The 25,342-nt window shown below is 37.8% G+C and overlaps 1 pseudogene; it reads left to right on the top strand.

Moving 5' to 3' along the window:
• Nucleotides 1-2,137: 2,137 nt before the first annotated feature.
• On the top strand, nt 2,138-7,725 carry LOC145062202 (CBL-interacting serine/threonine-protein kinase 24-like; annotated as a pseudogene).
• Nucleotides 7,726-25,342: the final 17,617 nt, after the last annotated feature.

Below are 25,342 nucleotides of genomic sequence, written 5' to 3'. Positions count from 1 at the left end.
AGCTACTACGTTTGCTTTACCAGGGTGATAAAGAATTACACACTCGTAATCGCTCAGTAGCTCTATCCATCGCCGTTGTCTCATGTTCAGCTCTTTCTGATCGAAGATGTGCTGGAGAGTTTTATGGTCCGTGAATATTGTGCATTTCGTGCCATATAAGTAATGTCTCCAGATCTTCAGAGCAAACACCACTGCTCCTAGCTCAAGGTCATGTGTTGTATCGTTGACTTCATGTGTCTTTAGCTGTCTTGAGGCATAGGATATAACCTTTCCTATATGCATAAGAAGACATCCAATCCCTTGATTATAAGCATCAGAGTACACTACGAAATCCTCTGTCCCTTCAGGGAGAGACAGGATCGGTGCATTACACAACGCTCGCTTCAGCATTTGGAACGCTATTTCTTGCTTTTCTCCCCAGCTAAAGGTTACATACTTTTGGGTCAGGGTAGTAAGAGGCTTAGCTATTCGAGAGAAATTTTGAATGAATCTGCGATAATAGATAGCAAGACCTAAGAATTGACGGATTTCTATAGGTGTTTTGGGTGCTGACCAGTTTTCAATTGCCTTTATTTTGGAAGGGTCGACATGTATTCCTTCTGAACTAACCACGTGACCTAGGAAATGCACCTTCCTCATCCAAAATTCACACTTCGAAAACTTCGCGTAGAGCTTCTCTGATCTAAGAGTTTGTAATATTTGACGAAGATGTTGGCCATGTTCCTCTTTGGTTTTTGAGTAGATAAGGATGTCGTCAATGAAGACTATAACGAATTTCTCCAGGAATGGACAACACACTCTGTTCATTAGGTCCATGAACACTGCAGGTGCATTCGTCAATCTGAATGGAATCACTATAAACTCGTAATGACCATAATGAGTTCTGAATGCGGTTTTGGGAACGACTTCCTCCAAAATTCGTAACTGGTGATACCCGAATCTTAAGTCTATCTTTGAGAAGTAGTTCGCACCTTGATGTTGCTCGAACATATCGTCAATGCGAGGTAGAGGGTATCAATTCATGATGGTATGTTTATTCAGCTCACGGTAGTCTATTCACATGCAGAATGATCCATCCTTTTTCTTTACGAACAAAACCGGTGCTCCCCAGGGTGAGAAGATTGGTCTTATGAAACCTTTGTTTAGGAGTTCGTTAAGCTGGCTAGATAATTCCTCCATCTCAGAAGGCGCAAGATGATAGGGGGATTTGGCTACAAGGGTAGCTCCAGGGACTAAGTCGATTCGGAATTCGACTTCTCCTTCGGGAGGCACCCTTGGAAGATCATCGGGAAATACATCGGGAAAGTTGCAGACCTCTGGAATGCTCACGATGTCTTTCACTTCTTGCTTTTTGTCTACCACGTGAGCTAAGAATGCATAGTACTCCTTGAGAAGGTATTTATGTGCCTTGATGCAAGAAATGATCTGAAGGTTCATTCCGGGTTTGTCGCCGTAAATAATAAGAGTTTCATTAGTTGGAAAGTTCAAGAGAATAGCTCTTTCATAACACAGGATGTCGGCATGGTTGGGGCACAACCAATCCATACCTATTATGACGTCAAAACTTTTGATAGAGACCGGCATAAGGTCTATTGGGAAATACAAGTCATTTAAGGTAAGGGTACATCCTATGTATATATCATTGATGGATTCGGATTTCCCGTTAGCCATTTCTATTGTGAAAGTTTCATTTAGTGGTTGGGAGTTTTGATTTAGTAGATGTTTAAAATTATGGCTCACGAAGCTCCTCTCAACACCACAATAAAAAAGAATGCATGCATAAGTATAGTTGAGAATGAACGTACCTTTGACCACTGCAGGGTCTGCCACTGCTTCGTCGTGACCCAGTGCTAAAAGTCTCCTAACACCACCGGCATTTCCAGCTTTAGGACAATATCTCTTGAAATGCCCCACATCATCGCATTGGTAGCATGCTTGACCTACTCCAGCTGCAGGTACTTGGTTAAGTGGTTGAGGTGGTGTTCTACAGAATCGGGCAGTATGTCCTTTCCTGTGGCAGTTACGGCACTGCATTTCTTGGCAATTTCTGGTGTGGTAAAAATTGTACTTGTTGGATTTTGGGAGGCTACCAGCATAGGGCTTAGTTGGTGCTAGGTTGTTAGGGGCAACAGCAGGTATGGTAGCAAGTACAGTAGTGGCATGCACTACTAGAAAAATAGCCTTTTACGACGTGCAATCAATGACACGCACTGATAGAGGACACGCATTTGTGCGTGCCCTAAAAATTGATGTCAGTTTTCCAAAATATGAAGCATAGAGGTCACGTATTTATGTGAGCCCTAAAATTAGTGTCCAACAAAAAAAATTAAAAACATGAAGGGCACCTACTATAAAAAAGTGCGTCGTGTAGAACTGTCGTTTTATAATTTTTTCATCAACGTGCGTTCTTCAATTTTTTAATTGCCAAGGGGGGATGAAATACCAAAAAAATTCAAAACCCCTCCTGATACTCTTCTTCTTCTTCGTATGTTGTGAAATCCTCTTCGATTAAAAGAAACCCTAAAAGCATTGTATGGGTTCTTAAGGCTGAACAAGCGCCTCTCTATCTCATTTCCCCATTTATAGTTCCATTACAGAGTTCATAACTATGAACATGTGCTGAACAACAATCAGTGTGCTATATTTCATGGCTGCTAGCCCTAACCCTAACACTAGCCCCCAAATTCTACTTTCATTGAACTTTCCTAGACAAAGAGTTCAAGCCTCTCAAAAAGCTCGTAAATTAGGGATCTTCTCTGCCATCTAGCAACGTCCATAGTTTAGATAATTCAAAGAAGAAATTGACCAATTTCCTGCGTCTGTTCTTAGCCCTAGTTTTCATAGCTGAGATCGGTATCTTAGCCAGACTCGACTTAATTAAGAACCCTGATTTTGTCAACTCTTGGGCTGAATCATTCCTACAGTTCACGAACTCCACTTTTTCATCACTCTCCCTTGATCTCGTTGATGATGTTGCCTTAGCAGATTTGTCTATCGTCGTGGTGGATGTTTCACGTTCTGTTGGGGGGAAAGCTGTCAGGAGTGGTTGGAGAGAGAAGACTTTGCAGTTTATTCTAGAGATTTTCGTAAAGAACCAGTACTTATCTCTGGTCGTGAGGAGGATTGTATTTCTACTGTGATTAGCATTATTTACGTGTTTCAACGATTACATGTATCATAGTTCTTCGATTGCATGTTTCCATTGTTGTTCCTTTTCATACGATTCAAGTATGTGATCTTCCTGTGATGACATGACATGAATGATAATTCAAAAGGTGCTTTCATGAAGGATTGGAATTCGTTTTCTGTTGGATGCATGTTTAGCCTTTAGAAGAAGAAGAAGAAGAAGGTTGATGCTTCATTTGGGTTACATAAAGAGGAAGGGACTGCTACTGTTCTTCTGTCATTGGAGTCAGCTCACTACTTCCCTAGGAATCAGATCTCTAAGGCACGAGGGTAGGTAAGCAAACTCTGAGATAAGCCATCAAAAACTCAGATTACAAAGATGCATGATTCATTTCTTGCTTATAATTTGCATAAATTGTAATTGTAACAATGTATCATCATGTTTCATACATGATGATACATTATCATCATGCAAGTAAACAAATTTATGCAACAAATGCTTTTAGGTTTTATGAATAGAAGAATATAAGAGTGTGAGGCCTAAAATAAGGCTGAATAAGAAGTCGCCAAGAATATACTAGAAAACACTGCAATTAACTAGAAGTCTAGACAAAGTGAATTATCTATCCATTTTCCATCTTTTGTTCTTGGAGTATTTACAATTATTCTTTAAAGTATCCATTTGCTAATAGTATGTAACTTATTTAAGTTGACTTGTAGATTAACAGAGAGATCTCCCTTATGAAGATAGTGAGAGATCCCAATATTGTGAGACTGCATGAGATATAATTGAAATCATGAAATACATTTTAATTACTATCTCAACAAATACATATCCTTTTATGATTTCTAATTTTTTTTAATGACATGATCCTTTCCTTCTGTTAGGTTTTGTCAAGCCATACAAAGATATATATAATACTAGAATTTGTCACTGGAGGAGAGCTTTTTGACATAATTGTAAGCTCTACTTTTTGATAAAAGTACTTTTTGACAGAATTGTAAGCCAGGGGATACTTTCAACAACTTATTGATGCAGTTGCCCATTGCCATTCCAAGGGTGTCTACCATAGGGATTTAAAGGTAAGAGACACAAACTTTTAACATTTAAGAATAATCAGATCATTTGTGGTGTGAGGATTTATATTAAATGTTTTATTTACTACTAACAGTGTTTCTTCATTCTTGTAATAGATTGCCTGAAAATCTCCTTCTTGATTCCAAATAAAGGCTAAAGGTTTCAGATTTTGGACTCAGTGCACTCCCACAAGAAGTAAGCTTACAATTATTTTCCAAATCTTTTCACAGTGTTTATACTTTATATTTCTTCTCTAATACAAAACCATTTTCCAGGGTGTTGAGCTTTTATATACCCCTGGTGGAACCCCAAATTACATCGCACCAAAGGTTCACCAAAACAACATCAATTTTTTTATCAACAATTCTCTTCAAATTTCTCTTCTTTAACCAAGACTTTTACCATGGTTGGAATTTAGGGTTTAAGAAAATGTGGATATGATGGTGGGGCTGCTGATATCTGGTCATGTGGAGTTATCATGTATGTCCTGTTGACCGGATATCTTCCATTTGAGGATTCAGATCTTCCAACTTTGTATAAAAAGGTTAAATATCAAAGACTTTTATCATCTATAAATTCATCATTATTTTGTAAAATGGATTTAGATTTAATTTTTAAGAAGATCTGCAACTACTCACTCAGGTCAGTGCTGCTGAGTTTTCATATCCTTTCTGGTTTCCTTTTGGTGCAAAGTCATTACTAGACAAGATTCTGGATCCCAACCCTCAAACTGTGAGTATATGTAATAACATTGTACTTTCAAAGTATGATTCTATTTATTATTATTTTTTTTGACATAACATTGTTATTTTAGCGTATTTGAATTGATGGAATAAGGGAGCATCCATGGTTCCAAATGAACTATGTATCAATCAGTTAGGGTGAAGAAGGTGATGCGAGTTTAGATGATGTTCGTGTAGTTTTTGATGACATTGAGGTTGGACATTCAACTTTGTTTGGTATTTATACCACATATAAACTCTAAACCCTAAACCATAAACCCTAAAAATCAACAACTCCATGCTCATCAACATACTTATCGAACAATGATTCCTTCAGAAAAACCAAACGCTCCACCTTCAATACCCTGTTGTAATTCTATTTATATAAACAACATATGATTTATGTTTTATTTATTGGTGTAGTTTGCTTCCAGTGAAACCATGAGGAAATGCTTGAGCTCTTTATGTCTTCTTGGAACCTAACTTTTATGATTTCCATTATTTACAACAAAACTATATTAATAATTTGTTCTTGGGTACTAATTTATGATATTCACTTATCAGGTTGAAGAGAAGGAATCACCAGATTAGATAGAGCAATAGTAGATGTTGCAGAAGAAGATACCGATACAAATACTCATGTACAGGAATCAAGAGTGATCTACTTATCATAGATTCCAACTTTCACAAAGCCTGTCATTTTAAAATGCAAAGAGGCGATTAAAAAATACCCTGCACTACTTTGTATTCTTGGGTCATATGAACACATTTTTAGTCAAGTTAGTTTCTTCTTTAATTCTTATTTCTAGTTTTGGTAGTTTTCAAGCTTTTTATAGATATGGTTCTGCTGAATTTCATATGTTATGTGTATCAAAATCTTCAAGATGACGCATATAAGCTTCTTGTTGTTCCCTCTCCAATTGGTGGAGTTCTTGTAGTTTGTGCAAATATTGTTCATTATCATAGCCCGTCAGCGTTGTGCATATTGGCTTTGAATAATTATGTTGTTCCCATGGATAGCAGTCAGTAGATATCAAGATCACGTTTTAGTGTGGAGCTTGATGCTGCAAATGCAGTAGGGGTGTTTAAATGGAAAGGTATATGCATATTCTTCATTTTAAGCCATATATACAAAATGAAATATAATAATATTTCATTTTTTGTTTTTAAAACTAAGCAGAAAATAATATCATTTACTGTTGACACGTTGAACCAGCAGTTGCATTTTGTGCCCACTGCTTACAGTTGTTGCGACAGGTGGTACACTCTTATTCGTTGATTCATTATCTTTCACAGTCTCATGTCTCCTTGAACCCTTTTTTTGCCTCTGCAACATTATTTGTTACATCCTTGTTTCTTTTTCTTGGCCTATTATTCATATCCTTTCCTCTAGAACATGATGTCGATTTCATTAATGTCTAGATTTTTTTAGTCTTATGACTTGGATTTCCGAGGGACCAAAGTTTAGATGATGAAAAAACCGATCAAAATTAATAGAAAGGTTTGAAATCAGATTGCTTAGAATGACCAAAAGAGTAGAAATCAGATTGCATGCAAGCTGTTTGATCAAATGCCCGAGAGAGATTACCTTCTTTATATGTGATTACATTTCCCATTTTTTTTAAAATTTAGCAAGTGAAGTTTCAATTTTATAATCAAACGAAAACAAAATCAACCGCTTGGATTTTTCTTAATTTTTTTTTTTAAAATGTATGTTTTTCTTACCCGCCATAGACAGCTCGCATGTCCATGACATTCCTGACATTGGACCAATTTATTCCTAAGTCGGTCATGTATGAGTTGGTAACCACACATTTCCAGTGTTGATAGTCCATAGTGAAGTCCAAAATTGATCCTCAAATTTCATGTCATTCCTCCTTTTTTATTAAAAGACCATAATACCCTCTTTTATGTATCTTGAAATGAATAATAATGAAAGGTTCTTTACGCATAAGTAAAAATTTTAAAACTATTAATTTTTTTGTTGTATTTATTTTCATCTCCTGCCAACCAAACACCTGAAAGGTTATGATTCCTTTAAATTCCTATTCCTTTAACAAATTCCATTTCTTCCAAAAACATTCTACAAACCACATGCCCCTTGGCCCTTACAAATAATTAGTTTATCACATGCTAACATTCTATATGTTAAATTATTCTTGTATAAGTATTAAATACATGTATTCTAACATTTTTGGCTTTTTGCTGCAGTATTACAAGTTCTACTTGGAGTGCCTCACAATTCCTATATTTTTTTGTTAGACTACAACTTTTAGCATTAGTATGTTTAAGGTAACATGTTTCAATATCTTTTTTTTTGTGTGTGTATTCGTAATAACTGAATAACTGAATTGCTTGGTTGTAGTGTTCATTTGGTTGAACTAAAAGATACCAATGAAGTTTTTGCCATGAAATCCGGAAGTAATGATAAATTGTAACAAGGTATGTCTGTAAAATAATATTCCTTTTTTTATTATGATTTCAAATTTTCAGAGTTTTTGAAACTTTATTTTTTTATGTAAATAATTGATGTTGTAACTTCATTTTAATAATGGTGTTATCATCATAAGTTGTCCTCGAGTAGATAAAATAATATTCCTCTTATGTATCTTTTTAACAGGAATAGGTCAAGGGGCAACTAATGTTGAATCATCAAATCAAGAAAATGTTGATCTTCTAATGTTGTTATTTTACAAGTGGTTGGCATTGGACCTAAAGTTGGTTGCTGAAATAGGAATAGTGGGTTCTCCAAATGTAGGAAAAAACATGTTTTTAAGTGTTATTAGTGTTGACATGTAGTGTTGTTTGACATGTAATGTTAGGTAACTTGCTTGACATGTGATATTTTTTTGAAATGAATTATTGTTCTTATGTAGGGTATTTTATTTTGTATTATGATAATTTCAATCTGTTTTGTAATTTGAATATATATATATATATATATATATATATATATATATATATATATATATATATATATAACATTACAAATTATGGCACGCAAAAATGTGTGTCATCTTCATTTATGACATGGCCTTTCTTGACAGGGGCTTTCTTGATACGTATTGTGTGTCATTAACACGCGCGTCGTAAGGTTATGACACGCGCATGCGTATCGTCTTCCTTTATGGCGTGGCCTTCCTTTATACGCACTGCGTGTCATAAAAGCGCGTCGTCTCTCTTTATGACATGGCCTTTCTTGACGCGCATTTGCACGTCGTCTGAGCCTTTTACGACGCGCAATGAGGGTCGTAAAAGGTTGTTTTTCTAGTAGTGATGGACTGCAACTATTTATTGCTTCTTTGAAGGTTCCAGAGGAGATTTGCCCTTCCTTTTGTTCCAACCTTTGTTGTTGTTATTGTTGTTGTTGTTGTTGTTATTCTCCTTAGGTTGTTCTGGAGCAATAACCACAGAATTTTGACGATTTCCTTGGTCAATAAGTGACTGTGCCTGTTCCTTGGCACTGTCAAAGGTAACAGGCCTAGATGCAATGACACTTGCCTGTATCTTGGGCGACAGTCCCCAAATATACCTTTTAATCTTTTTGCTCTCAAGAGCAACCATTTCTGGACACTGAATCGCCAAGTCACAGACGCGATTCGTGTAAGTTGTTATGTCTGCACCGGCCATGGTAAGACCCCAGAGTTCTTCCTCTAGTTTTTGAATTTACCCTCGCGGACAGTATTTCCACATCAACATGGTTTTTAAGTTCTCCCAGCTTATTATATCAGCCACTATCAAAGTCAGTGACTTAACATGGCCATTCCACCATGTTAGGGCCCTATCTGAAAAAGTACAGACAACAAATTTAACTTTGCTACCCTTTGGACAGGAGCAAATTTCAAAGATTGCTTCTGTCTTCTCAATCCACTGCCTTAAAACCATCACTCCTCCAGTTCCATTAAAGGTCCTGGGTTTGGCATTCGAGAAGTCTTTATAAGTGCACTCTCGCGAGTGCTCATGACCCTCGACAGGGTTAGAAGGATGTGCACCAGCTCCCGATCCACTAGCACCAGGAGTATTGATATGAGACATGACAGCCACTACAGCTGCCATGACTGCTGCTTGAAACGTAACAACATCAAATTGAGGAGGTGGTGGTGGAGGTGGCGTCGGTGCTTCATTTTCATTGTTACGTCTTGGGTTTCTACGAGGAGGCATCTTTTTCTATAAAATTCAATAGATAAAAAGATAGTGAGATATCAAGAATGAATATGAATTTGGTATCTCTGAACTTAAACACATAATTCAACAAGAATCTTGTAAAGAATTTGAAGAGATGTCCACTGCAAGTACAACTTGCAACAGGATAATATAAAATGGAGTGGTTATTTTTCAAAGAGTATGAAAATACATGTCGATTGTATTGGTATATTAAGTATATGTAATCAGGATACTTGACCCTAAAGCGGGTCTTTAATATACCACAATATTTCGAAAGCATCGACATTAAACCGACCTACCAAAAACAAAATTTTCGTGGTCGTATTGAAAAAGGCATGAAAAATAACACTGGAACATATCCGTAATCCAAAACTTTGGAATGGGATGTTTATGAAAATTGTAATAACTCTTGTTGAAGTAAAGTGCTTATTATTTTATTGATACTTGGTTTTGTACATATCATGAAAAGTAGTCTATACATTCAGTATATTAAACTAGAAGTAGAAGTAGTGTAAACACTACTTGCAGCGGTTGCTATGACGGTTGATGGGTCCTGCTTCATCCTGCGTCTTCTAGCGCCTTTCTTGTGTAGCTTGATGCTCTCTCAACTCCCTTATCTCGGATTGCGCAGCATTAAGTTTCCTTTGAAGGGCTTCAGTATGATGTTGGGTGTCGTCTTGCATTTTATCAAGACGAGGGATATCTGCAGTGTTAGCCTGCACAATTGTATTCACTTGTAGGATTCGATTAATCGAAATCCTTGATTGATCGAATTGTCGGGCTATTTAGTTGACTGTAACTGGAAGAGCTCTATCGGTTGTTCCTCCTCTAGAGACATTATAGAAACCTCTTGCCATTCCGTAAGGAGGGCGTTGGTCGTCTTGCCGGCTCCAATGGTTTATATATTGGCCCCACTCGGGTATGGGTTCTGCTTCATCTTGTCTCAGGAGACGTACCCTAGGGTTGCAGACTTGTGGCTTTGTATCCGTACCACGTGATTCGTTGTCCTCAAATGGTTCTTCATCTGAGTCTTCTTCTGGATCCTCTTCCGGATCCTCCGCTACCCATCCTTCATTGCCATGATTTGGAAAATAAGGGTCCCCTGGTGGTTGATATCCTGCCATTGTGTCTGTACGAGAATAAGGTCATGAGAAATGCATGAAACACTAAAGCATATCGATGTTTAAAATATTCTTATAGTATTTTATGTTATGTTCTAGATTTTCTTCTGTAGTTGGTAAGTTTTAGACATATGACAACACTATTATCACTCCCAAACACATGTTGGTCATATCTAAATTCAATATAGTTGATCAGACTATATTAATTCTAGATATGATTACATAACTGCCCAGGTTTGACTGTAATGTTCAACATCCAAATACTTTTAAGATCTTATGACTATGTACTTGTAGGTATGAGTGTTAGTATACTACTTTTAAAAATACTTAGAATTCTTAAAAAGTATACTTTTAGTTAAAGCTCATAGCCCGAATGTATTTAAATTGTGTATATCCTTTATGGATTGATATACTGAGTTCACTATAAACAATGCTCTGATACCAATCTGTCACACCCCCAAACCAGACGGCAGAAATGTCCGGGGGTGGAGGACTTCATTTGTTGTGTCACAACACAAGCATCATAGTAATCAAAGTACATACAACCATTGTATTTAAAAGTATAAGTATTTACATGTGTTCAATCATTGTATATTGAAACCAAAATAGTAATACAAAAGAAGAAGATATGACTCATAATAGCTCCATCTTCTCCAAAAGCTCGGGGAGTACCTGTTATTATTTCCCTGAGAATACAAGTAATTGGAAAAGAGAGTATCAACAATAAGTTGAGTGAGTACATAACTCTTTATGTTTGAAAGGGTGTCTTTGTATCTTGAATATGAAAATTGTTCCAGAAAATCCCATATTTTCTGTTGTATATGAAAAGTAGTTATATTCCCATAAAACCGTTCTATTTTGTAAACCAATGTTCTGTATTTGTAAAACTTGTAACTGAGAGTGTGCCTGGCTTCACCAGCTGTTATTGAAAACCGTAATATACCATTGTACTTTGTATTTTGTAAACTGGTACTTTGAAGATGTACTTACGTTTAGTTGTTTACACAATAACGTGTTGCTAATATCTTTTTAATGAGTTATTATAACCATACTAAGACATGATCGCCATAAACAAACGCTTTGTGGGCATTTAAACTGTTGATAACAATTGCCACTCATTGGCGTGTATGCCTGACTATGGCTACCAGCCTGAGTGCAAGGTTGTCAATCTCGATATAGATCTACACACAACTTGTTTCGATCTCCTAATTGGAGACTCTAGTTATAATGTCAGGACTTTACCTTGGTTGTCTAAATGAATTAAACAACTTGAATTGAATGTCTCATAAAAAGCTTATAAACGTTACATGTATATTAGTCATGAAAACCCAATCATTCTGAATTAAATGATTGATAGTATGTTCTTGAATTAGTATTTCGAACATGTATTTGACATTTGTAATCCCTTGATTTGTTTTGAATCAAAACTCTTGTTTCTTGTAAAACTGTGTATTCTAGTATACTTGAATCATGAATTGTTATTCTATGTATCATAAATTATACCTATTATAATTTATATGTACTTTATGAATTTGTATTTAACTATTTTTGCATGTAATCCTTTGCTCACCATGTTACAAAGGGTAATTAAACTGATGAAATAACTTTTATATTTATATACACATACAATTTTATATATATGTAAAATTTAAACGACATTCGGACAAATAACCAGTACCATAAGTCCACATCCAAACAAGGAAAAGGACCTAGAATGAGTTACTAGTTCTAAGCCTTTTAAATCTTATTTATATTAACATATATATATATATATATATATATATATATATATATATATATATATATATATATATATATACAAATATGATTTTTTTGGGAAAAATATAAGTTTATAAAAGAATTCAATATTTGAAGTATTTTTGATGCTTTAAAATCTTTTTATCGTGATTTGAAATCATTTATTTGTAACACAAAGTTCTTGTGTTATACTTGTATTACCCCCATTAAAATAGTAGAAAGCATGAAAATACGGGGGTATGAACTCACTTGTTAGATGGGGATTTGGGCAGCATTTCATTTCCCGGAAAGGAGTTTATTTGATGAGAAACCGGCTCAAATTGGGAAGAGTTTCGACTGGAGATAGGTTAACTTCTCTGGAATCTCGGGGCTTCGAGGCTTGATTAGGGTTTGAGACTTGATACCGGGGCTTTAGGGGTTGTATATAAGTTTGTGGATGTGAAAAATATGAAAATGTGTGAAATTTGGGGTGAAAAGTGTAAGATTTTAGAAGCCCTTGCATGCCTTATATAGGCCGAAGCCTCGGATCCTTGGCTATGCGAGGTTGTGCGATGCTGCCACGTGTTCGGACAGGTGGCGAAGGAAGGAGTCAGCAGCACATGCGTCGGTCATGTGAAGGGTACACGGGGCGATGCTTCGGACGTGGTGGCTTCTGAGTAGACCGAACTTCGGTCCAATGGGGAGGTGCCACGAGGGTCCAAAGGGTGTCCGAGGAGTGTCTCCTGCGAGGGTGTCGGCTGCTTATTGGACCTCGGCTGCGGTCCAATCAGATGGTGACATGGAGAACTTCAGTCCTATCAGGAGGTGACACATGGAGGCTCGCATGCGAGGGTGACGTGGCAGAAGGATGACCATGCGATTTTTCTCGGTTTTTGAGCCAAAAACATCTAAAACTCATAACTTTTGCATACGAACTCCGTTTTCGACGTTCTTTATATGCACGCGTAGGTAAAGTTTTACTCTATGACTTTCGTTTAGACTTCGTTGGCTAATTTTGATATTATTTTTAATATTATTATTTTTAACAGACCAGGACAAGAAAATCTGTTAAAAATTCATAACTTCTTCATCCGACGTCCGTTGTTGTCTGTCTTTTTACTGTTCTACTACTAATGACGAGACCTTCAATTCTCGTTTAGGTTGTGTCGGCTAAAAGTCACTCGATCTTTATTTCGAGTTTTTAGTTGTACACTGTTATACAGAAACTTAAAAAATTCATAACTTACTCATACGAAGTCAGATTTTGGCGTTCTTTTTATGAAATTTCTCGGTTTAACATATACTACAACTTTCATTTAGATTGTTAAAGCTAAAAAGCCTTTTATTGAAATTTCAGTTTTTACACTGAACAGTGTTTTGCCGGTTTTGTCGCGGATCTTCGATCGGTCATAACTTTTTAGTTATAACTCAGATTCTAGTGTTCTTTATATTTTTGGAAACCTTGTTACAATCTCTACCACTTGGTTCAACCCAATCGAGATTGTTTAATACTTTATTTTTTAGGGTCAATTATGTAAATATACACAATATGCCAAAATTTCTCTTTATTATTTTAAAAAGCAGTACAAATTGACCTACACTATTAAATAGGTTTGAAATAACGGTTTGTTACAAGGTATGTACCGTTATTCAATTTTTCCTTTATTCTCTCTCGAGATAAGATGAAATTGTATGATTTATGGCTGAAATCAATATTTCTTACTGAAATTGGTAATAAAATCAATGCTCTCGTATATTGGTTTTAGAAGTAGCTAACACCATGGATGTGGGTCGATTCGTTTTAGTTCAAATGGAGCCATGGACCCGGTTACATACAAGAACATGGAGTATAATGGATGTTGGTTTAGGTTATTGTATTATTGCAACAGTAGCTTAACCCGATCTGCTTGTGGCTGCTGTTGAGGGTGATTCTGTTTTTGGATTCAGTGCCATGGAAGTCGAGGTTTGCACTTTCTTTTTCCATGAATATAGCTTCTTTTTGCAATTTTGATCCTGAACTGTGTTGTGATTTTGTAGACTTTGGTTAGGTTATAAGTTGCATGTGTTGGTGATAGTGTGTCACACCCCGAAACTGGCGGCGGAAACGTTCCGGGGCGGAGGACGTCCTGCGTAGTATCACAACCATTGTACAAAGTAAGCATAGTAAACACAACCATTACATTACAATAATAATATTTACATTTGTTTAAAAGTAAATATGATACTTCTATATGCTCCGCCTTCTCCAAAAGTAAGCGAGATACCTATCTAACGTGAACCTGAGAATACAAGCGGTTTGAAAACATATCAGCATAAAGCTGGTGAGTTCATAAGCATGATTTTTGTAATGAAAACTGGTCACTGAATTAATGAAACTCCCATATTTTCTATCATGTTTGTTGGTTCCAATATGATAAGTTCATTCTGTTTAAAAACCCTGGTTACCCAGTAAGTATAGTAGTTTTATTACTAAAAATAAAACCATAGAAGAAAGAAATCCCGTAAACCAGGTTATTATATACATATTGTGAGTCGTATAACCATATTAATTTGACCCGTGACCTCCTTGACGTTCTTCAGGCGTCGTACGATTTCAAAATTTGTCACCCCAGGCGTGCCCGCCTAACTCTAGCTAGCAGTTCAGGTGTGGAATTGTCGGTCCCGAATAGATCTATTCACAAATTTCACTCTCTCCCTCCAGGAGACTCGGGTTATAGTACCGGAAACGATTTATTGGTACCCCAAGGGGTATGACGAAGATAAGTCTCACAATCCTGTATTAATTAGTTCACGTTTTATTCGGTCGTTCTCGAGTTCGAAATCGTTTATAACGATGTAGAGTATAATAATTATACACAAGATAATTATTTATCAAGATACTATAGGTTAGCAATGGATAAACTAAATCTGACGTAGTTTTTATCTTTGACTTTTCATAAAATTCGAATATGTAAGATAGGTGATGAAATCCCAAACTATACCCATTATAGTTTGAATGGTTTGATAAGTTCTTGAGCTGTTTTAAATAAAAACTATGTAATTATGTTTAGAAAACGCCCTTGATGCTCCACATATTACAAAAGGGATAAATATATCTAAATGTTTGATAGAAAACCATGGTAATTACATCAATTTCTAAGTTAAGAAATCCTTTATGATTAGCTTGTATCCCCCCCTTAAAACATGAAAAACTCGGAAAAGTGTAGGGGTATGGCCTCACTATGGAGTTTACTCCTCAATTGGTGGCCCTTAGAGGTGTTTACGGTTGGAGGACCATTTCCCCCATGAGTTTATGGCCGTAAAATCATGGGAATGGTGGGTTTAGGTGTTCAAAGGTCTTAACTACTCAAGGAATTTTGCTAGACTCGAATCAAGGGCTATGGAAGTGATTGGAGCTTGACATGGACCCCTTTGTGGAGTTTACGGTCCTTGGGGAGTTTACTGCCGTAAACCCATGAGTTTACGACCGTAAACTCATGTTTGCCTCTTCCTTTTGTGTTTTGGTGCATCTAGGTTAAGTATGCAAAGTTCTAGCCACTTATACAAGCCATATAAGGTGTTAAGGGCATTTTAACACCCTTAGAAAGTGTTTACGGTTTTGGGAGGTTCCCAAACTGTAAACTCATGTTGACTCCTTTCATTTTGTGTTTTTGGTGTTCTTAGATCATTCATCCAAGTTCATAGTTCATTAGCCAAGCATTGGAAGGAGTTTGGGGCATCAAAACCCCTTTTTGGGGTGTTTACGGTTTTGGGAGGTTCCCAAACTATAAACCCATGTTCTTGGGGGTTTTGGGTGTTTAGTCCATGGATTTTCCAGTATTCTAAGCAAACAACTAGTTAGGAGGGGTTTACTTACTTATGTGAAGCTTGAAGGAGTGTTTCTTGATCAAAAACCCGAATTTATAGAGAGAGAGTAGAGAGAGAAAGCTCCTTAGAGTTTGAAAAGGTAGAAAAGAAGGCCACTCAACCCTTATATAGGGTTTAGTTTACGGCCAGGGCGGGGGTCCACCAAATACCAACAGCAAACGGGGTTTTTCGCGTGATTTTTTGTTTTTCCGACACCTTCGAAATTACGACAATAACCCTAATTGATTTACTTAACTCAATAAGTTAACGAGAAACTTTAATAAAAATAAATTTTTATTAACAGAAGTGGGTTACATTGACGGAATAAATTTTGGGTTGTCACATCATCCCCCCGTTAGAGGGAATTTCGTCCCGAAATTCAGAAATATGGATACAACTCATGGACTTGGAAACAGATGAGGGTACTTATGTTTCATTGAATCCGCGCACTCCCAAGTGAATTCAGGTCCCCGCTTAGCGTTCCAGCGAACCTTCACTATTGGGATACGACTTTGTTTCGTTCATTTGACCTCTCTATCCATGATTTCGGCCGGTTCTTCCACGAAGTTGAGGTTTTCGTTGACTTCGATTTCGTCAAGAGGGATCACAAGAGTTTCATCAAATAGGCACTTCTTAAGATTTGAAACGTGGATGACAGGGTGAATGTTTATGAGTTCACGCGGTAATAGAAGTTTGTATGTTACGGGACCGATCCTAGCAAGGATTTCGAATGGTCCTATGTACCTCGGATTTAGCTTTCCACGTTTTCCAAAGCGTATCGTGCCTTTCCAGGGCGAGACCTTCAACAGGACACGGCCTCCAACCTGGAATTCCAAAAGTTTTTGTCGTTTATTGGCATAGCTCATTTGTCTGTCTCTGGAGGCTTTCAATCGTTCTCGGATTTAGATGATCTTTTCGGTAGTTTCGCGGATGATCTCAGTACCAGTGAGAGTACTGTTGGGGACTTGACTCTTGGCTAGCTGCGTGTCCCTTACCTCGGCCCAGCATAGAGGGGATCTGCATTTGCGACCGTAGAGGGCTTCGAACGGAGCAGTCTTGATACTGGTGTAATAACTATTGTTATAAGAGAATTCAACCAAGGGTAAATGAGTGTCCCACGACTTGCCGAAATTGATGACACATGCTCTCAACATGTCTTCCATGGTATGGATGGTTCTCTCACTCTGTCCATCTGTCTGAGGATGATAAGCTGTGCTCATGTCTAGCTTAGTTCCAAGAGCATTCTGTAGGGACTGCCAAAATCACGAGGTAAACCTGCTATCCTGATCGGAGATAATGGACACCGCCACACCGTGCAGTCGGACTATTTCTTGAATGTAGATTCGCGTGAGTCTTTCCATCTTGAATGTTTCTTTAATCGGTAGGAAGTGAGTGGATTTTGTCAATCGATCGACAATTACCCAAATGGTATCGTACCCACTCGGAGATTTGGGTAATTTGGTAATGAAATCCATAGAAATCATCTCCCACTTCCACTCAGGTATCTCGGGCTGCTGGAGTAGGACCGAGGGCTTCTGATATTCGACCTTCACCTTGGCGCAAGTCAGACACTTTCCCACAAAGGTAGCGATCTTGGCTTTCATTTTTGGCCACCTATATAGTTTCTTGAGATCAAGGTACATCTTATCCGAACTTGGGTGAACGGAGTATCTGCTCTTGTGAGCTTCGTTCATGACAACCTCCCTATAACCACCGAGCCTTGGGGTCCAAATCCGGTCCATGAAGCAATAAACTCTGTCTCCTTTGATCTCAAGATTCTTATCCATTCCCCTCAAAGCTTCATTCAACACGTTCTCTGGTTTTAGGGCTTCTAACTGAGCCTCTCGGATTTGTGCGGATAAGTGGGAATGGATGGTCATTGTCAATGTCCTCGCCTTGTTGCCTGAGCTTTCCTTTCGGCTTAGAGCATCTTCCACCACATTGGCCTTGCCGGGATGGTAGCGGATTTCGCACTCATAGTCACTGAGCAGCTCTACCCATCGCCGTTGTCTCATGTTTAAGTCCTTCTGATCGAAGATGTGTTGTAGGCTTTTATGGTCAGTGAAGATCGTGCACTTGGTTCCGTAGAGATAATGTCTCCAAATCTTTAGTGCGAAGACCAATGCTCCCAACTCCAGGTCGTGAGTAGCATAATTGACTTCGCGTGTTTTCAGTTGTCTTGAGGCATATGCAATAACCTTTCCCCACTGCATAAGTACACAACCTAAGCCCTAGTAGGATGCATCGCAGTAGACAACGAAGTCCTCCGTACCTTCGGGCAGAGACAGGATAGGTGCGCTGCACAAGGCTCGCTTCAATGTTTGGAATGCAGTGTCTTGCTTTTCACTCCAACAAAAGTGGACACCTTTCTGTGTCAGAGTAGTTAGGGGTTTGGCAATTCTAGAAAAATTCTGGATGAATCTATGATAATAGCCAGCAAGACCCAAGAATTGACGAATTTCTGTAGGTGTCTTTGGTGCCGACCCATTCTCTATCGCCTTGATTTTGGAAAGGTCCATGTGTATACCCTCCTTGCTTACCACGTGACCTAGGAAGGTTACCTTCCGAATCCATAATTCGCACTTGGAGAATTTTGCATATATATTTTCTGTTCTTAAGGTTTCCAACACTAATCTCAAGTGTTGTTTGTGATCTTCCTCTCTTCTTGAATAGACAAGTATATCGTCTATGAACACGATAACAAACTTGTCTAGGAAAGGATGACACACCCGGTTCATCAGGTCCATGAACACTGCCGATGCATTGGTTAGACCAAAGGGCATCACTACAAACTCATAGTGACCATATCGGGTCCTGAATGTTGTCTTGGAAACATCACTCTCATGAACTCGTAGCTGATGGTACCCTGATCTAAGGTCTATTTTTGAGAAGTAGTTGGCTCCCTAAAGTTGATCGAAAAGGTCGTCGATTCGAGGAAGAGGGTAACGATTTTTGACAGTCAGCTTGTTCAACTCACAATAATCTATACACATTCGAAAGGATCCATCCTTCTTTTTCACGAATAACACCGACGCTCCCCATGGTGAGGAACTCTATTTGATAAATCCTTTGCTGAGTAGCTCATTGAGCTGGCTGGATAACTCTTGCATTTCTACTGGGGCTAAGCGATATGGAGACTTGGCTACAAAATTAGCTCTAGGAATTAAGTTGATACAAAACTCGACTTGGCGCTCGGGAGGAATTCACAGGAGCTCTTCGGGAAAGACGTCAGGAAAATTGCAGACTTCGGGAATGCTCTCGAGGTCCTTAACTTCCTGTTTCTCGTTTATCACATGGGCTAGGAATGCATGGCACTCCTTTCGCAGAAGTTTATGGGCTTTGATGCACGAGATAATAAAAAAGTTGGAGCTAAGTTTATTACCATAGATCATGAGGGTTTCGCCAGAGGGGAGATTGAGACGGATAGCTTTTTCGTAACAAAGGATATCAGCATGATTGGGGCTCAACCAATCCATGCCAATGATAACAACGAAGCTTTTTATAGAGACTGGCATGAGGTCGATGGGAAAAGAATGGTCGTTCAGGGTAAGGGTGCAGCCTACATATATCTCATTAGTGCTCTCTTTCTCACCGTTAGCCATCTCGACGGTAAACGTTTCGGTTAGCGGTTGAGGATTATGTTTAAGAAGATGCTTGAATGCATTACTAACAAAACTTCTTTCAGCACCAGAATCGAAAAGGATGCATGCATAAGAGTTGTCGAGAAGGAACGTACCCGTGACAACGGTGGGATCGGCGACTGCCTCCTCTTGCCCCATTGTTAGAACTATCCCGATGTTGCTAGTCGTTGTTGCTTTGGGGCAGTTTCTCTTGTAATGCCCGACCTCACCACAACCATAACAGACTTGACTGACACCTGCTCCGGATACTTGATTTGTTGGTTGGGCTGGTGTTCTGCAGTTTCGAGCAATGTGACCCTTCTTGCCACAGTTGTTGAAGAGCATTTCACGACATGGGTCGTGGATACGATGGTGGTAACTGCACTTGTTGCACCACAGGAGGGTACCAGTATATCCACTGGTAGGTGCTTAAGTTGTAGGAGCGGCGACAGGAGTAGTAGCAGCGTGGACTGCCACAGTTTGTTGCTTCTTGGAGGATCCTTGTGAACTCTGACCCTTTCGCTTGTTCCATAATTTCTTTTTATTCTCCCTACTTTCCTTTGTTGGTTCAGAATTGGTTGTTACTTTATCTAGATCGACCCCGTGATCTATGATGGTCTGCGCCAGGCACTTGGCGCTATCAAAAGTGTTTGGCCTAGCAACCAAGACATTTCCTTGAGTTGGGGGCGTCAGTCCCCAAATGTATCTCTCTATCTTCTTTCTTTCCGGGGTGACCATTCTCGGGCAAAGGAGTACTACATCTTCAAACATAGAAGTGTAGGTAGCAACATTGGAACCCTTCATCTTTAGGTTCCAGAGTTCATGCTCTAGTTTCTGCATTTCGCCCCGTGGGCAGTACTCAGCAAGCATGAGCTCTTTCAAGCTCTCCCAACCCATAGAATTTGCTACTGGCAGGGTTTGGGATTTGACTCGGCCATTCCACCAAGTCAATGCTTTATCGGTGAAAGTGTAGGCGGTGAATTTCACCTTGTTGGCTTCCGAACAAGAACAAATTTTGAAGATAGACTTGATCTTCTCGAACCATCGAGTCAGGTCAATAACACCTCCAGTGTCATTGAAAGTGGGGTTTTGCGTCCATGAAGTCTTTATAGGAACACTCCTTCTGGTGTCCCTGACCACCTTCCTGATTCTAGGGATGCATACCACCTCCCTGTCCACCAGATCCGCCAGGATTCATCTGTGACATCGCGGTAACCACAGCAATAGTAACAACTGCTTGGAACATAGCGGGATCAAACTGAGGAGGTGGTGGAGGAGGATTGGTGTTCTTTGAGATGGGACTTTTCTTTGGAGGCATCTCGTTCTAAAATGATCTGGAAGGAGAGGATGGTAAGTCCACTGAATTGAATTAGAAGATACGAAACAAGAGGTGTCTCTACATGATAGATAAAGTGTTCTACTAAGCGATAGAACAGGAAAGAGTTACTAAAGCAAGTAAACTATCGTTAAGGAAAGAACGAGTAGCAAAACTTGGAATGAATTTCTACAACGTATTTGGCTTTGACTAAAATTACTCCTATAGTATTTTATGTTGAAGGTTTTGTTCTATCGATAACTTTTGGTAGGAAGACTTTGGTAAATTTTTAGGCCTGTTGCAACCCCACAGTCACTCCCAAGCCTATGTTGGTCATGTCTTGAGTGAATATAGTTGATCAGGCTATATTGACCCTAGACATGATTACATAACTACCCAAGTTTACCCACAGTGTTCAACATCCAAATACTTTTGTTTGGTTCATTTTATGATACTGATTCTGATATGTAGGTATACTTGTGTACTTGGAGTAAAAATACTTATATTTTTAAAGTATACTTTTAGTTCAGAGCACTTCGGCCCTTTAGTGTTTATAGTTGTATACCATGTATGGTTCGGTATACTTAGTTCACTATAAAGAATTCCTCTGATACCAATCTGTCACACCCCGAAACCGGCGGCGGAAACGTTCCGGGGCGGAAGACGTCATGCGTTGTATCACAACCATTGTACATAGTAAGCATAGTAAACACAACCATTACATTACAATAAGAATATTTACATTTGTTTAAAAGCATTTATAACATAGTTTATATACATCAGTATAATCAAAAGTAAAGACGAGACTTCTATATGCTCGACCTTCTCCAAAAGTAAGCGAGATACCTGTCTAACGTGAACCTGAGAATACAAACAGTTTGAAAACATATCAGCATAAAGCTGGTGAGTTCATAAGCATGATTTTTGTAATGAAAATTGGTCACTGAATTAATGAAAATACTTCATTTTTATGAAATTAGTATCAAAAACCATTATTACCGAGTTAAGAAATACGTATGCATGCTTTCCAAGAAAAATATCATATTTTCTATCATGTTTGTTGGTTCCAATATGATAAGTTCATTCTGTTTAAAAACCCTGGTTACCACCGGTAAGTATAGTAGTTTTATTACTAAAAATAAAACCATAGAAGAAGGAAATCCTGTAAACCAGGTTATTATATACATACTGTGAGTCGTATAACCATACTAATTTGACCCGTGACCTCCTTGACGTTCTTCAGGCGTCGTACAATTTCAAAAATTTTCACCCCAGGCGTGCCCGCCTAACTGTAGCTAGCAGTTCAGGTGTGGGATTGTCGGTCCCGAATAGATCTATTCACAAATTTCACGCTCTCCCTCCGGGAGACTCTGGTTATACTACCGGAAAGGATTTATTGGTACCCCGAGGGGTATGACGAAGATAAGTCTCACAATCCTGTATTAATTAGTTCACGTGTTTTTCGGTCGTTCTCGAGTTCGATATCGTTTATAACGATGTAGAGTATAATAATTATACACAAGATAATTATTCAGCAAGATACTCTAGGTTAGCAATGGATAAACTAAATCTGACGTAGTTTATATCTTTGACTTTTCATAAAATTCGAATCTGTAAGATAGGTGATGAAATCCCAAACTATACCCATTATAGATTGAATGGTTTGATAAGTTCTTGAGTTGTTTTAAATAAAAACTATGTAATTATGTTTAGAAAACGCCCCTTATGCTCCGCATATTACAAAAGTGATAAATATATCTAAATGTTTGATAGAAAACCATGGTAATTACATCAGTTTTTAAGTTATGAAATCCTTTATGATTAGCTTGTATTCCCCCCCCCCCCCCTGAAAACATGAAAAACTCGGAAAAGTGTAGGGGTATGAACTCACCTGCAGTGAGTGGAATGGATGGAAGTGTCGGGTAGGATGCTAGGTGTCAAATGAGGACTTGAACACACCCACGGATCCTATGTAAAACGAAGTGATATATAATGGTATCTAATTAGTTATTTAATCACTAACTAAGTAAGTAATGACACTTTGATTCTTGAAACACTTTGATTCAAGTGCTAGGAGTGTTAGGAGTTGCTTCTAAGGAGTGTATGGCCTTATTATGGAGTTTACTCCTCAATTGGTGGCCCTTAGAGGTGTTTACGGTTGGAAGACCATTTCCCCCATGAGTTTATGGCCGCAGACTCATGGGAATGGTGGGTTTGGGTGTTCAAAGGTCTTAAACTACTCAAAGAATTTTGCTAGACTCGAATCAAGGGCTATGGAAGTGATTGGGGTTTGAAATGGACCCCTTTGTGGAGTTTACGGTCCTTGGGGAGTTTATTGCCATAAACCCATGAGTTTACGGCCGTAAAATCATGTTTGCCTCTTCCTTTTGTGTTTTGGTGCATCTAGGTTAAGTATGCAAAGTTCTAGCCACTTATACAAGCCATAGAAGGTGTTTAGGGCATTTTAACACCCTTAGAAGGTGTTTACGGTTTTGGGAGGTTCCCAGACCATAAACTCATGTTTACTCCTTTCATTTTGTGTTTCTGGGGTTCTTAGATCATTCATTCAAGTTCCTGGTTCATTAGCCAAGCATTGGAAGGAGTTTGGGGCATCAAAACCCCTTTTTGCGGTGTTTACGGTTTTGGGAGGTTCCCAAACCGTAAACCCATGTTCTTGGGGGTTTTGGGTGTTTAGTCCATGGATTTGCCAGTATGCTAAGCAAACAACTAGTTAGGAGGGGTTTACTTACTTATGTGAAGCTTGAAGGAGTGTTTCTTGATCGAAAACCCGAATTTGTAGAGAGAGAGAGTAGAGAGAGAAAGCTCCTTAGAGTGTGAAAAGGTGGAAAAGAAGGCCACTCAACGCTTATATAGGGTTGAGTTTACGGCCAGGATGGGGGCCCACCAAATACCAACAGCAAACGGGGTTTTTCGCGTGATTTTTCGTTTTTCCGACACCTTCGAAATTACGACAATAACCCTACTTGATTTACTTAACTCAAGAAGTTAACGGTAAACTTTAATAAAAATAAATTTTTATTAACAAAAGTGGGTTACATTGACAAAATCAATTTCGGGTTGTCACATAGTGTTCGACAATTGTGGTGCGTATGGTGGTGATCGGATAAACCCTGAAGAAGTTATGGGGCCTGTTGTTATAAATGTCACCATTGGCAATGACCATAGAGGGAACAAAACATTGTAATCTTGTTACTTTTGAATTTTGGATGAGAAAAGATTGTGCAACCATATGTATGTGTGTATTGGTAGAAATAAATAGGTAAGTAGATTGCCAATTTGCATGTTTTTGATTGGAAATTGTCTATATTTGTAATATAACGTAAGTTGGTTGCTATTATCATATTTACCTTTGCTTTGGTTTAATCTGAAAAAAGCATGTTTATGACCATTTGTGAATATTAAATAGCGACGATTTGTTTGTGATAAGTCATTTTTGTATGTAAAATAATACTATAATTGGGAGGTTCGTATATATTTTTGTATGGAGTGTACCAAAAGTTGGAATTTTAGGTTAAAATGAGTAAAATGGTCATTTCTAAGGGTAAATGTTTATATGTAAATGTGATTTCCTTAAACAATTTATGGTTTTATTAATATTTATTATAACTTTAAAGAAAAGGGTAAACGGTCATTTTTACTTTTCAGCACAACAATTCAGAGGTTCTAACCAAACAACATTTTAAAAATCATATCTTAAAAATTCAGACCCTTTTAGAAATTCAACCTCTTAAACATTCAAATCTTAAAAATTCAGATGCTGCCAAACAACCTCTTAGTGCTTATAACCGCTAGACCTCAATCTTAAACTCCTAGGCACACAAATTTACCGAAAACATATGAGACTCGTCAAAATACCAACAAAATTTATTTCATTAACATATTTGTAATGAAACATTAACGATTAATTAACTCTATATCAAAACAGCTAAGAAATTGATATGTAGCAACATAACTATGAATTATTATTCCTTAGCAAAATTGCTAGAGAATTTAATTTCATAAACAAATTTGTCACAAAATAATAATGAACATTTACTCCATCACGAATCATCTACATAATCGATTTTCGTATCTAATATACGTTGCTAAATAGCTTCAAAATATTAATTTCTAACAAATTTCGTAACAAAAGTTGCAACGAATATTGGCTCCATAGTCAAACTTCCATGAGTTTTATTTTCGTTGCAAATTTCCGTAGCTAAATAGCTATGAATTTGAATTCCTTTTCAAATTTGCTATGTAATTTAATTTCGTAAAAAAATTCCTCACAACGTAGTTACACCTTTTTTTCATAGCAAAACAAACAACAGAAATAAAATATCGTAGCACTATTCTGTAGGTAGATAGCTATGAATGCTACTTCCATAGCGAAACAATTATAGAATTCTATTCCGTTGAAAAATTTCGTTGCAGATTAACCACGATATTTAATCCCGTAACAGAATTACAAAGAAAATTATTTTCGTAAAAAAATCCGTTGAAAATTTGCTAAGAATGGTTTTTCCATAGAAATACCGGTAGCAATATACCAACGGATATCGAGTCTGTAATAATTTCCGTAGCAATTCTCATGTTTTCTACGGAAAATTCAT

Source organism: Lactuca serriola, chromosome 1, assembly GCF_051521515.1.
Source record: "Lactuca serriola cultivar US96UC23 chromosome 1, Lser_US96UC23_V15, whole genome shotgun sequence".
In the NCBI taxonomy this organism is placed as follows: Eukaryota; Viridiplantae; Streptophyta; class Magnoliopsida; order Asterales; family Asteraceae; genus Lactuca; species Lactuca serriola.
This window is presented reverse-complemented; position numbering and strand designations above follow the sequence as displayed.